The sequence below is a fragment of the Neopelma chrysocephalum genome, unplaced genomic scaffold (genome assembly GCF_003984885.1).
Source record: "Neopelma chrysocephalum unplaced genomic scaffold, ASM398488v2 Primary Assembly neopelma1_83, whole genome shotgun sequence".
In the NCBI taxonomy this organism is placed as follows: Eukaryota; Metazoa; Chordata; class Aves; order Passeriformes; family Pipridae; genus Neopelma; species Neopelma chrysocephalum.
In genome coordinates this window covers 2,533,788-2,549,499 of record NW_020897745.1, presented here as the reverse complement: position 1 = coordinate 2,549,499, position 15,712 = coordinate 2,533,788, and positions in this window count along the sequence as shown.

Here is a 15,712-nt window from a genome sequence, read left to right as displayed (position 1 = left end):
CTGCCCATACACAAAACAACAGATGTTGGCTTGACCTACTGGTTGTTTTTTCCCAAGTTTCCCTTGTGTCCTTCTTCTTTTCCTTCACTATGCTGGCACGTGCCAAATGTGCTAGATTGACATAAATCACCTTTCCCTGCTTTGGTTCTTCCCTTCTATTGAAAGCACAAGTGCCCATGGCAATTCATCATGTGGTTTAGTCTTGTGGCAATCCTGAGATATGTCAAGGTTGCCACCAGTCTACACCCAAGCTTCATTTGGAGGCTGGTCCATGGAGCAGCTGGCCTGGTTTTTGGCGTTAGGACCAAGGCTTCAGCCACCCTGGTTGCACTGCAGGATCCCTGTCTCCATGCCTCACACATTGTTGTTCCTTTTGAGTACTGGGCATCTGCAGCAAATTTTCCCTGTTATTCTGAGACAGCGTAGTTGAAAGAGGCTGAAAATCCCTAACATATCATGAGTAACCTGTGAGGAACTCTAGCAGGGAGAGACTGAACATTTCAAACAGAGGTAGCAGAGCTAGGAGCTGATCACAGACCTTCCTGGTTCCAGGTGGCCACAGATACCCTCACAGTCCTGTTTCCCAACGATACCAGCCCCTATCAGAGAATCACAGAATGTCTTGGGTTGGAAGGGACCGTGTAGATCACTGAGTTCCAACCCCCTGCCATGGGCAGGGACACCTTCCACTAAACCAGGTTGCTCAGAACCCCATCCAGCCTGACCTTATCTAACACCTTTCTTCTGTTCAGCTCAAAGTCCTCCATAACGGGATCATCTTTCCTTATGGAGGCTCTCTGGATCTGGTCCTCAGAAAACCAACACGTCTGGGGACAGACAGAACTAACAACTCAGAGTCTTCAGCTAACGCTGCAGCCATGGACGCACACGTAGTTAAAGTTCAGCACCTCTAAAAATTAATTTCTCGGGCATTATCTACACGGCTGCATTGCTCCCCTCGCCGCAGTGGGTCTGTTCTTCCACCAGGGGGAACTTCCACCCCGCGTTGTGACCCGTAACGCGCCACCTCCGTACCCACATCCCGGGTACAGCAGCGCTTCTGCTCCAAGCACCGGGATTTTGGGTTACAGACGGGCTGGGAACCACGGCTGCAGGTATGGGGCCAGCACCAGACACTCCTGCCTCGGGGACTGTAAGGGCCGGCAGCGGCAGCATCGCTCCAGCCAGCATTCTGACTGCTGTACAGGCACACAAGGCAGGGCTGGGTGGTCTCCTGCAGTAAGCACGTGTAAATTAACTGTCTTTGTCTCTGCAAGATCTGCCTTCTCTCCAAAAGAAGCCGTTAGGTCATCCAGCCCAAACTCTAAGGCAGTGAATCATCCTGTGGCTGTCTTGCTTTGTGTATCATAGCCAAATAAGTACTTGGAAGTCTGTTATCCAACACTTTTCTCGTATCAGGACTATTTTGTGTTAGGTTTTAGACTGCATGTTGGCAGACACTCCATAACACTATTGCAGTTAATGGTGAGATATTATCAACTACAAGGCACAGATCTCTCTGCACGAATATTTGTGTAATCACCACAGTACACAGAACTTGCCACTTAGTACTTGCTGCATGTTTCAAGCATAGAAAAAGCGACCAACAGGAGAAGATACTGGATCATAAAGAGGGATACTACAGGGGACAACACCAAAAGCTTCAGCAAAACGTTTTAGTGCCCAAATCATAAGAGCCTCATGTCCTCTTGGCTCCTTCCAGCCTCTTTCCAGCTCACCATGTTCCCTGCAGCTCCTGCCAGTTGCCATCACTGCTGACCTCACCTCTCTTTTTTGAGCAGCAACTCTCAGAAAAGCTTGATTATTTTTCTGCCTGGCATCTCTCTCTGGGTAAGCAGGTTATAGACCCCTCTTGTGCTTCTTTGTACACAACTGACACAATCATCACCTCATGACTGGTGACTGATCTTAAGCCTCAAATGCACACAGATAGTTAACAAGGTGATGGAAAATCTAAGGACCCTGACCATGAGAATGCAAGGAGCTTTACTGAAATAGCTGTTTGGTAAACAGGGTGAATGAGGGAAATTTAGCTCTACTGAGTCACCAGTGGAAGGGTGACAATGCCCCCTATCTACTCCTCATGGGCTGTGTCTTAGGACAATTCACAGCTCTGTGACTGTGAGCTCAGCATGTGACACCCCAAGCATCCTGGAAGGAGGCTCTGCTTGAAGAAAGAAAAGGGAACTTTGCTGTTAAACCACCTTATCCAGTCTATAAAAAACAACAGAGACACAAGAAGAGTTAAAGCTGTAGGAAGAGCTATGAATTAATTTACACAGCCAGCTCAGCAGAGATGCCACCCAATGTCAGCAGAACATTTTGAAACAGCTTTAGCAGTGGAAGAAGGTCTGGCAGTGAAAAATCCTACACAGATTGCACCATTAGATGATTTGATCTCTGTTCCCCAAATTAAAAAATAAATCAGCAGAGCCACCACCCTCGCCCTAAATACCACGTAACCTTCTCCTAGCAACTACTTTTCCTGAGCAGTTCACAGCCATGGAGATGTCAGACCCTCCAACAGCTCTCCCATAATCAGACTCATTCCTCTCTGGCCCCAGGGAGGGGGGATCTCTGCCTCACAGCTGAACAACAACTGCCAACCCAAGACTTCTCAGAACAAGAAGAGTCACTGATATATGCAGTTACCAGATCTAAAAAAGGCCAGTGCAGACACCTCTGAAGTCCTCCAGTGGACTGAACCTACACCAGAGGCATTTCAGAACAGCTGAAGGACTGACAACCTAGCCAGGAAATGCCCCCTGGGATAGAGAAAAATATCAGACAGAAAACTTGGGTGTTTGGGTGCTGAAGTTCATGTGGCAAAACCAAAACAACACAATGAATATAAAAATAAATAAAATACACATGCAATAGCCAGAGTGCACACAGATATTGTGTAGTATTGCTACAGCACCTAAAAAGTATCAGGAGAAGAAAAATAGTTTGATCAGGAAATAAATATTCTGCATTCCATCAAGGAATACACATATATACATAAATATATGAACATATATAGATACATATACTCAACCTCTTGAAAGATAAATATTTGGTGTTCCACCCACTGGAACAGAATAGGTGATTCCTTGCATTTATCTTCTGACTTCTACTTGGGAAGCAAAACAAAAGAAACAAATAAATGAAAACCTGAAGAGGTAACATGGACATTAGAGGAAAAATCCAAGAAGAATGCAGCTCCTGAACACAGTAATGCCCATCTCTAAAACTACTTTACTAACAAATACAGAGCAGATAGGAAAAGGTTAATCCTACTTTTATGGGCAGTATTGTTAAAGCACAAGGAGACAGTCAGCATTTCCTGGCTGCCATTTCCATCTTTATTATTGAATTACTTGCTTCAGAGCTATGGCCATTAGCAAAGAAAGATTAAGAAATGCCTATTTTGTGTCAAAAGTGGTGTGGTCTGGCATTTGGTCTGGAACTGTGATTTCTGAGAAACACTCTTGATTCTCAATGATTCACTACAAGAGCCTGGAGGAAACACAGAGACCAGCGGGTTTGAATGTATCATTTGGCTTTAGGTAACCAAAATGGGTCAGCTTAACCCCAAATATCCTAATGCAAGACTCTGCAGCACAGAGCTTAGTCATATTAAGCTCTGAATACCTGAAGTTGTGCATCAAAAGTGTCTTCTGAGTCACCTGTTTTTTTGCTTCCCATATCCTCTTATGTAACTTACATGAGACAAGATGCCTCTGTCTTGGAATAAATCCATGTGTCTTAGATTAATTCATTAGTGGCTCTGAGGCATCTGCAGACCCTCTAGTTCCATGGGAAATCATCCCAGTTCAGCATGTTTTCCTTTCTACCATTTCAGAATCATAGAATATCCTGAGCTGGAAGGGACCCACAAGTACTGAAAAAAATGCATGGATTACATAAATTGATGAAAAAAAGGACGGTATCTTAGACTGGGACTTATTTTTTCAGCCTTAAAAGTCAATAAAGACACTAATAAATTACCACTATTGTTACAGTACTTCTGTTACTCAGATTAGTTTCCTTGTTGGGTGCTACCATCTTTTCACCTCATGTCTCCAATTTATGGCCTGTCACCATTTATGTCCTAAACACACTCTGCTATGGACAGTGTACAACTGACATGTAAAAAAACCAGTTCAATAAATAAATAAATAAATAAATAAATAAATAAAATAATTACAATAGTGACTTTGAATAATAAGGCATCCTGTCAAAACTGGAAACCAGCAGCAAGACCAATCCTATTTTAGCTTTAAAACAGGACACTGCGTGGCCATGGCAAGTTTCTGTGGATGATGCACACTGAGTCAAGACCAGGGGTGGGTTACTCTTTAAATTTGCTGATGTGTGTCCCTCTGGGCCCTAATCATCATAATGGCCCATCTTCGCGAACGAAGATTTGGGGAAAGGTCTTTTATCTTTCCAGCCTGCGCAATGGATTTTTTAGGTGAGACACAGCCTGCGCTGAACTGAGCCCACCCTTTAATCCTAAGGTTCATCTGCCGGGGCCAAGCAAGCTTGGACAATGGCAGTGAGGTCCTCAGGACGTAGGTTTGTTTAGAGTGTCCTTCTCATAGATGGATGGCCACACAGGGCTAACGACCTCCATCAGGCCAGGAGACCGGGATTTGAACCCGTGGTCGCAGCAGTGAAAGTCCTGCACGCTAACCACTAGGCCACCAGGGGTCTCGCCCTAATCATCAGCTACCACCAGGAAGGACATACTGAGATGCAGAGAACTTTGGTCTGATCCAGTGGGTCAGTTCTTATCTTCTTGCACTGGAAGGATGGGCTGTTTTGAATTTTATTACTGTGTAGTGTTTAATGATGACAACAATAGTAAATGTAGAGAAGGATGACTCGACCATGTTCTTGTCCCTAAAGCAGATACAGAGAGAAAGGAGGAAGGCAATTAAGTGCCAGTGTGAACGTGACATTTGCTAAAGAGGGATGTTGAGAGAAATATGGTCAGTGCATGGCCTTGAGGTTTCACTGAGGCGCCATGGAAATGGGAATGCTGACGATAACAAGAAGCTGTAAATAATGAAAGGGGCCCCTCTGATGAGCAGAAGGGAAGCTTCCTTTGAGGAAACGGAGAAGGAATGTGCAGGAGGCTATCGATAGCCCTAATCGTGTCAGGAGAAAGGCAGAGGACTGGCTGCAGACTGGTCTTAGCAGTGTCTAGAGACAGGCTGACTTCACAGAGTGGTGTAATGAAAGAACTGAAGGCAATAAGAGAGGAAAGCACAGTTGGCTTCTTCACCATCCCTTGCTGAATCACCTTTAACCAACTAATCACAGGCACTGCTCTAGTTAGCAGTATCCTGTACATAGATGAAATCCCTGAGCAATTACTAGGCTAACATGGCTGTGTAAAAACATATTTTAATAACTGTATGAATACTACTTCATGGTAATTTTTAATAAAACGCTGGTATTGACCTTCAGGATCAATTTAAATCCCAGCACAAAGTGGGATGTGGTTTCAATTTTGCACAGAGCCCCCAGGGAGGCAGAGGGAAACGAGCTGCACTGGCACACCTGGCAAAGATGCCTTCCCACAGGAGCTGCTCAGAGGCACTTGCAGGTGAGCAGCAACCTCGCTGGGACTGCACTAATTTCTCCAGGGGTTTTCCCATGCCTCTACCAGGACTTTCCTTCTCCTCCCATACACCACAATATACCTGTGTCCTCTCAAGGTGTGTAAACCACCCACTGCTTTACAACTGCTTTACAACTGCCTTCTCTTCAGTTACACATGCAAAGAGAAATGCTGAGTCCCAAAGCATATTAAAGACAGTGACTCTCACACAATGTATAGTCATGAACATGAAATTCCACCACACTAAGCTACTTCCAGTTCTATTTAATTCTGGAAAAAAATTAAAAAGGATGTCAGGGAAAAGATGTCTCTTTATATGGACAAGTTATATAACTAAATTTTTCTCTGCAGGCAGGGTGTATGAAAAAACTTGCAGCATCATCCTGCTTCTCTCCCTCTCATTATGGTGCAGTAGGGACAAAAATTAATTGTCTTCCCAGGGATAAAAAAGGCTACATTCCAAAATGGAAACAGAAAAAGAAGCAGGACCCAAACAAACAACTTAGGGGCTTCAGGGGAAGAAAAAAAGAAAGACAAAGGAAAAACAACCGTTGTGATAAGAGTTTTCAATTTACCTTCTACAGGCTATTTATAGAGGCCCCCCATCCCTGTAAGTGTTACTCCCTTTTGAAGCCTTACAATATCTCACTTTAATGCCATTACTAATGAGATCAGATAACAGTTTCTTGGCTGGTACCTGCTTACAGCTCACAGAGGCCAGTGAGTGCTGTGGCAACTGCATACAGAGCACTTCCAACACTTGATGTGGGAAGTGAAGATATTCTAACATGTTTCTGAACCATTTGTGTCTGACTGAGGAAAACAGCAGTAGTTTCTCCCCACAAATAGTGATCCAGCCCATCTGCTTAGCACGAGATTTGAAAAGGCTGCAGCTGAAGATGGAAATTTGAACTCCTAGCAGTCTATACTTCAATACCACAAGGTACTCTGATGAAGAGAAAAAAAGACAACAGCCAACTGCTTGGAAAAAAATAATATTGTGCTCAACTCTATTTTCTATATTAGTCTCCAGCCAGAAAACTGCAAATTCCAACCTCTCGTGGTGCTAAAAGAAGCATTTGCATTTGCAAGCACATGTTCTCCCTACACACCCCAGTAAGAGACCCTCAAATGCACTGTATGAAGGTGATGGAGTGTCTTCTGTGCTCTCTTCTCTCTCAGACCCCAGCTCAGCCATCCTCGGTTGAAAATACTTCTAACACTTATTACAGCCCAGAGACTCTCCAAATGCCACTGAAATGAAATGGACAAAATACAGCCACAGAATAGCACTGCCAACAGCAGGACTGGGAAGGTGTATCTATATCCCATGGGAAGTGTGCCAGCACATCATATGGTCTTCCCAGAACTACTCTGAAGCCAGTCAGGGCGCTGATAAGGGTGTTGCTGTAGCAACACAGAGCTCAGTCTGAGACAGCTACACAGGAATGTCCTCAGGAGCCAGGGAGTCATTTTCAACTCCTGCCGAGCTCCATGATGCTGAGGCTACACCTGACTGTACAGTAACTAATGTAGGTTGGAAGTAGCCCATGGAGGTCATTGGGTCCAACCTCCAGCTCAAAGCAGGGCCGTTACAGTGGGGAGGACCCCGTCTCCAGCTAATATTTTACAAAGTAGTCTACACATGACTTTGTGAGCTGTGGCACTTAAAGTGCAGTGGGAAATGGGATAGTTTTAACCTTACAACAACTCTGCAGAGCTGGTGTGGTGGGCAGAGACCTGAAGCTGTCTTGGCACTGAGGTTGTCTCCCCTGGTGCCAGCAGCAGAGCAGCTATCAGAGCACTGTGCAACAGGTTGTGTTACAAATCTCTTAGGTCAAGACATTGTTCTTTTGGATAGAAAATTGGTTCTGCAGAAATCAAGTACATTCCTTCTATTCACTATAGGCAAGAGGGTTTCAAATCCTGGTTTTGGGCTACAGTAAACACACATGGTGGGCAGCTGCAGCCACTACTTAAGAGTTAATCCCTGTAATATCCTTTGTTAATCTAACTACAATGATCAAGTGGCATGGAACATATTCAACATAAACACAGGGTGCATGTTAGATTAACAGGATTACCTGCTGTTGAGGGTAATACTACCCTATATTTATTCAGCACTTCTGTGAAGAACAGAAGGTACTTTTTAAAGGTGGGTAAATATTTGTTAATCCCAGAGGGGAAAATGTAAGTGGAAAGAGGTTAAGTAGTAACACCAGTTGCACACAGTGAACCAGTAGCACTATTCCCAGGCACATGCTTTAACACAGCATTTCTTAAGCCAGCAGTTGGTATGACCTGCTCCTAAAGTCCTAACAATGACAGCACATCCTGTTCTCTCGTGCAACATTTCTATTGCCAGTTAAACCTCTGTTTTCACTACTTGCTTTTTGCTAACTTTGTAAGAGTCTACACATTTTTGGGGAGCAAACACATAGTTTACAGTGGTAAACCTAGAAAAGGGCTCATTCTCTCCTTTGCACTGTAGCATGTCTAACACACTGCTTTGGAACAGCCAAATGTAAACATTCTGAACCATTTAGAACTTCTCTGAGGTCTTTTCTAGCTTGTGCTCACAAGTGATTATTTTGCATTCTTTATGTACAAACAACAGATGTGTTTAAAGGAATCTGATATAATAATGAACCTGAAGAATAAAGCTGTCATTTTCCTCCCTCTTTAAAAGATCCTTTACACCCACAACCAAGTCCTGTGATTCCTGACTATAGACATTATTACTCTAATGAGCAGAAGGTCACCTGTACCACAGGACACCTGTGAGCCCTGAGCATAGACTATACTCCTCGTTATCTCATTAGTGCCTCATAGCAGCATTCACTTGCAGTAGCTTTCAATAAAGAAAAAAACCCAAAACTTCAATGCCTACCTAATTTGGGTAACAAGAAAAGCACAGATACCATCCCACTTTATGTTTGTATCTAGTTCAGCATTTACTCTTGCAGAAAGTGTGGAACAAAAGGCAATAATCAGGGACCTCTTCAGCAAATGAAGATCAGACATCTCTGAGGGATAATTTGTCCCACTTATTCTAGACATCTATTTTAGTATGAATCTCCTTCTAGAGATGCCTCTCTTTGCTCCCTGAAGAGCAGGCCTAGACAACGAGATGCCTGCTGGTGGATGAAGCTCATTAAATGCATATTTTCTGTACTGGCAGTTTGTGACCTACATGTCATACAAAGTGAGGCACATCCTACCTCTGCTGCAACCAGAGGCACAATGCTAATCATCTCATGGTGTGAGTCAGGGAACCAAACACCTGACATGCAACCCATGCCTGCTAAAATTCAAAGCCCTCCAATAAGCTGCTGACTTTTTTTTTTCTAACACTGCATTTACAAAATCCCTTTCAGCCTTGCCAATTATTTCAATTACCTAAAATATTTTCCTGTTTGCTTTTGAAACAAATCCGTCTCCAGCCATCCCAAGGTAGACATACAGGTTTTAAGCTACTCTTCATTGTTTACAAGTCCAAGTTTGTTGGACAACACAGACAGCCTGGAGTAACTTGGCTGTGTCTCTTACATTCTCATTAGAAAACTGCAGCTGTAAATTTTATTCTGTTATAATGTGGAAATAAGAGTAAGGAGCAGCACTGGAAACCTATGCTGCAGCAGAAGTTCCTCTGCAAAGGAAACTGGAAAATGTAATTTCCATTTTTTGGACAACTGCAGTTAGATAATTATGCTGTTTAGGGCAGTAGATGTTGGGAAGCAGGAAAAGTTCAAATTTGCCTTCTTGTGCTTTTAAGAAGAGATGAGAGACAGTACAGATTGCAATTTTTCTCTTACAGGAAGACAAGGCTGACATATGATCTCTTTAAAAAATCAGTGGATGAAATTCCTAGTTTCACTGGAGTCGGGAATCTGCTTCAGAACCACTGTTTTAATTTTAGGCAAACCTCTACTGAGGTTTGGAGAGCAGCCATTAGTCTGTGACAGCTGCGAAGAGAGATGGGCAAGGAAAGGGCACTCCTAAGTTTCACTGACACGTACTTGACTTGGGGAACTTTACAGAGAGTAGAAAATTACTGAGTGGTTTGCAATGACAAATACAGTGAGTGATACAATTACCAGTACAGCTGTAGTGCAGGCTTCAGCCTGGAGTCCAGCTGCCATCCCAGTGGCCTCACAACTGCCCAGTTCTAAAGCAATGCTGTTACATTTCTCTAAGCTGAAGAGAAATTACGATGCTCATTCCCAATTTCTGGACTGAGAGTATAAGAAAGGTGGGAGCCAGTTTGATGGCACAGGTGTGTCAGCTCCTCTGATTCTGCTTTGAATATATTTTACTCAAAATCTCAACTATCACATATTGTTTCTTGCATTGCCCCTTTATCTGAAACTGATGACTCAATCCCAATTTAATATTAAATATCTTCTGGGAAAGATTCTTAGCAGCTGCTTCACAATCATGCTTTTTTCCTCTCTGGCATTAAGGGAGCATAAACACTTATTAAAAAGTTTAAAAGGGAAAGGAAATTTGAAGATTAAAATAATGTTTAATTAGTAGGTATAATACTCATCATCTTTCAGGTGCATAACACAAAGCAATTCATAAGAATGATTATTGTTATCCCCATCTTACAGAGAAATGAGGTGAATTAAATTATCTGCCTAATGACACAGTGTTAGATTCCAGATTTGGCTCCCAGTTCCGTGTTATACCAATTAGGTCACATTTAGCAACATACAATTTTTAAATATTCCCAGTTCTATATTCACCAATATCTGGGATCTTAATATTTCATTTTTATTTTTTTTTTAGCTTCAGTGATACAGTACTTCAGCTTTGTTAACATTATATCAGCACAATATACAGAATTTAAAAAACCTTCTTTTTAAGTGAATACACGTTCAAGAACAGTCAAGGTTCTTGTCCAAATGGCACATACTCACAATAGCACATAACTCACAACAATCACCACTTCTCCCCATGTTCAAGCAAAACCTACATTAAATTACCAAAGCTGAGAGAACTTTCAAGAGAAAACACATGTGGTTTTGAATAATCAAAAGCAGCACTGCGAATTTCATCCAAATGATCTCAGAAAAGTACGTAGCAGGCCAGTTCAATATTAGAACAATTTCTATCACCTAGTCTAGGACTCGCTGACCTGACACCTACACGTGCCCAGGAGCTGCTGAAATCTCCTGCCAGATCCACAAGAGAAAGGTGTAAGATTTCTCTGGAGGGAAGACACTCAATCACAAGACAGGTCTGTTTAAAAGGAAGAGCAGGATGCACTTGTAATAAGCTTTAAGATCCTCTCTGGCAGTGGCAGGGAAGGGTATAAAGGCTAACTGGTCTTTGCCTGAGCCAGGTTATGTTGTTTCAATGATGAAAGAGCTTGGACGTTATTAAGCACCAAAATATGACCAACATGTTGTGCTTTCAGTTTTGTTGTGAGGCTTTTGGAAATAAAGCAAATTAACAAAGAATGGTTTTCCACAGTTCATTAAACAATGTTGTTTAAAGTTCACTGTGTTGCTTTACCTAACTTTCAGTGTTTCCTTTTGCACATCACGGAGACATTCCTGTGGTGGTGGTTTCTAAGACTTGATTCAGCTATACCCATCAAGATTATACAGATTTGCATTCTTTTATTAAAGAATGATAACCCAAACCCTTTGAATTATTAACTGATAATTTATTAACACCTGAGGGGAAAAGGCTTTTTTCTTCCAAAACAGGCCTTCTTCCTCTGAAGCAGCCAAGGAAAAACAAAATCAGCATGGAATTACTCACCACACCTTATGTCTAATGTTTATTCTGTAAAGGTTATTGCATTACTCTATCTATAAATACCTGTTTGACTTTAGAATTAATCTGCAAAATTTAATATCCCAGCCCAATCCCCAGACAATACTTAACATCCAATTAAATAATTAAATCATTAAATGTTAAATTAATATTCAATTAAAATTTAATAATTGATCCTGATTTATCATCCTAAGAGTCCTCTCATGATTTCCTGTTTCTACAGCTGGGATAGCAAATCTATGTCCTACTAACTCATCACTAGCAAAAGAAAGTTGGTCCCCACTGCAGAGTATGTATGAGAGTGGAAAAGAGTAAAAGTTCAGCATTTCTTCTGGAGTTTTTCCTTCAGCAAGTAAACTTAATTGCATAAAATTATAACGTACTTGGTGTCAAAATACGTGCTTCCTTCAGCTTCAGACAGGGAGACAATATTAACTAATGTGAGACACAAAAGATTTCATTTTAATTTACGGTAAAGAGATAATTGTGGAAGAAAAAGACCCGGAACTAGTCCTGCCAGTCTTGCAAAGCTGATCCAGCTGAGGTGTGCTGAGGTGACAAAGCTGGACCTGAGGAAAGAGCTCGTACAGGCTTTTATCTCTTCATGCTGTAACTAGAGCTTGGCTGGATACGAGTACTAACTGATCTACTTCAGCTACCTAAGGAGTAACTTACCTCCACCAGTTTGGTGCTAGTGAATAGGAAACTTTCTGGTGGTCTGTTTTCAGTCATTCTTTAGCATCACATCTCAAGACATACCAGAGAAACGAACTGTTGGGTATCTCCCAAAGTCCTGTTCTTAGGTAGCACAGCTGGTATTTTTGTAGCCTGACCATAAGCACTTCCAACTTTAATTACACGTCCTTACGCCTCCATCACCAATCACTAGAAGATAAAGGACTCCATATTCTCCCTCTCTGCTTGTACAGCCTCCTGTCCAAAGGGCCTTTGATTGAGAGTGGAGACCTTTAAAATGTTGCTGCAGTAGAGATTTTAAAAGCCAGTGCCCTGATCATTGTTTGCTGTAGCTGCACACAAACTTAAGAGTTTATCCTGGAAATGCAGGAGAGCCCTGAAAAACAATCTGCTCCCTCCTATCATGGAAAACAACTTCTGAGGACATAATGCCATGACAGTTAACGTTACCTATGGGCCCTACTCCAACTGAAATGTCCATTTCTTGCAAAGTGCCTGTGATTGGTGATATCAAACACTTTGGATAGTGAGAGGCCAATTTTCAAGCACAAATATTTGAATAGCACACTCAGATTTTATATGCAGAGAGGTAGGCGTAAATGCCTGAATGTGCAATTATTTAGGCATAAAATTGGCTATAGAGTTTTACTGCTGAATTCAAATTTAAACTGAATTGTTAAATTCAAAGAATTAAATTCAAAACTCAAAGCCTCTTCTGCTTTTTCCTAGTGGCACACAGCACAAGAGAAATTTTCTGTTACTGGTGGCTGAAAGGACGAATTTATTCAAGTGTGTTCTGAAGTTACTGTTTAAAGAGCATCTGTTTGCAGAGATTACTCCTCTCCCATGTAGGAGCTAAAGGCTTACCTATTACCAGTTCAACCCAGTGAGTAGAGCCAGCTGGTAAAAATATGCTCAAGACTTCTCCTTGCAGGCAGAAGAAAGGGTTGAAATCTCCTGCTTTGGGGTTTAATCAGTTCTGCATATTTACAGCACTGCTTTGTTTTGCAGGTACCTCGACAGATATTGTGTTCTGCAGAGGTAAATAATGCAGAGTGAGACAGTTGCAGCTGTGCTGTTACCACAGTGTGGGTTTAAAAGTAATTTCTGAACATGTTGATGTTTCTACTGACACACTGTGAGAGTGAGGGTGGGCATATGCACACAAAATATTCCCAGTGGACATTAGTTTTTTGTGGAGACTATTGCGAGTGGTGATAAAATAACCAGGTAAGAAAAACAATAGCACTTATTTTTCTGCATGGTATGTTTGTAATCCTGGGAAAAATAAACTATGCAACAAATTAAGAGACTTTAGAGTCATAAATTTAAATTTTATATATTTTGCTTTTTGACCCAGGACTTTACTGGTTATCTCAAATTCATAACTTTTAAAGAAGCCAGATATTAAAAAAGGATATTTGGTCCTGATCTAATTTCAAGGAATGAGGAATCCCAGGGAAGTGAAGCACGTAGCTCATTATCTTCCCTACTTCAGAAGAAAAAAAATCTTACATTATGTGGCTTCTACACTTGGGTTTTGAATACCTCTACTCTTTCAGGACTGAAAACTTGTTTCTACTCTGGATGCTTGAGTTTTGTCCAGGCTTCTGTCAACTTGTGCTGTGTCTGCTTCACCATCTTCTCTTCTGGTGTCTGCCAATTTGTTTTACTTTATGTACACTCAGAATGTTGCATTTTGACTGCATGATCTCCAACTGTAAGTTCATTTTCAAGGGCATTCATGGACTAAGTCATCCCATGCTTGCTCATGTACTCTCAGCCTTTTAGGTCAGTACCTACCCAAAATATTAAATTTTAAAACAAGTTTGACCAACCTTCATGCTCCTCTTCGCACGTGGGAGCTGCTCATTCACAAAATTCACGTTGTTGTCATTGAAATCTCTCCTTAAAGGTTCCTTTTTTCTGGTGCTAATGGGAAAAAAAGTTCAATGGAATGCCTAATGAGGCAACTGGAGTGCAACCAACAGCTTGATTTATTGGGTTGACTAATGTTGCTTCCTTATTGCCTGACATCCCTCTCCCTGCGTGTATTAATCAGCTCCTTTTTGAGGCAAAGAGTTTTGTAGGCATAAAACCCAAGGGTTTTAAATAAGGAGGTTATGCAACACCAATATTGTGTGATATTTACGTTGTACAGCTGCTGTTACAAGAGTCTGATGCCTACAATGAAACAAGTAATTCTGTGGTTTCAAATCTAGCTTGCTTTATAAAATACCTTATCACAAATTCCACTTTGTAGGTCTGGTCCATACAGTAAATCTTTAAATCTGAGAAGCAAGCATAGCTGTTTCTTCTTCCAGTACCTGCTAACGGGTAGTTCTTCAGGCTACAAGCAGTTGCTCATCTATTAATTTTCTATTACTTATTTTATATCCTTGTTTTTCCCTGCAGAAAATACTGCAAATTATTAGGTTCACCTGACTGACAGAAATCACTGAAGATTCCCTACAGTTATCATGAGAATTGGGCTGCCTGAACAAGAACAGCATTTCTCTCATCATGGCACATGAGGACGCTTTTGTGCCTTTTGATTTCATATGTAAATGTGTTTGTCTGAATGTAGTAGACAAGTGGTCAGTGGAGAGTCTTGACACAAATTGGTGGGAAAGGCTTTAAAAATGAATTTAACACAAGTTTTGGGCTGGATTCTTGGAGAAAATGGAGTGTGAGACCAGAACGTGGCAGGAATATCCTGCTGCTGTCTGATGGGGATTTCTGGAGCTCAGACATCTCTGATGATGGATGGAGCCATGGAGAAAGCACAAGCTGAGCACTGAGGGTTTCCAGCAAACTAGATGAGTCAACAGCTTCTTGGCCTTGTGTACTTTCTTAATTTTTGGTCTTCTTCCTCCCACACGTTCTGGTGGGAAAGTCTTGTGGTAACGAGGACTATGTGGGTCCTGCTGGGTCACTGCTAAACACCATCAGCCAGTCACTGCCATATTCTAACTACTTGGTTCTCATAGCTTAAAGAGAGTAGGGTTAGATATTAGGAAGAAATTCTTTGCTGTGACAGTGGTGAGGCCCTGGAACAGGTTGACCAGAGACGCTGTGACTGCCCCATCCCTGGAAGTGTTTAAAGTCAGGTTGCACTGGGCTTGGAGCAGCCTGACATAGTGGAAGGTGTCCCTGCCCATAGCAAGGGGTTGGAACTGGATGGTGTTTAAGGTCCCTTCCATCACAAACCATTCAGTGATTCTGTGACCTTGGCTTGTCTTTTTTAAGAACATACAGATCTAGTGTTAAAAGGCATGAGTTGGTGGCAGCCATTTGCCTGAAGATACAACCACATGAGCCGCACCAACCACAACGAAAGTGCCTCTACAGCCTGCCATCCTGCCCAGGAACCTCGGGCACGCCTTATTTTTGTCCTATTTCACCTTATGCCGTTCCCTGAGCATGGAAGGCCCGTCTGGCCCCATTTTCCCTCAGCCCAACAAGATGGCGGCCTGTGGGGTGCTCCCGCAGGTGCCGGCCCCGCCCCCGGGCGCATGCGCGGCAGCGCCCCGCGGGTGCCACCGCCCCCTGTGCTATATCTGAGTACGCCGCGAGCCGCACGTATAAGCGGTCGTC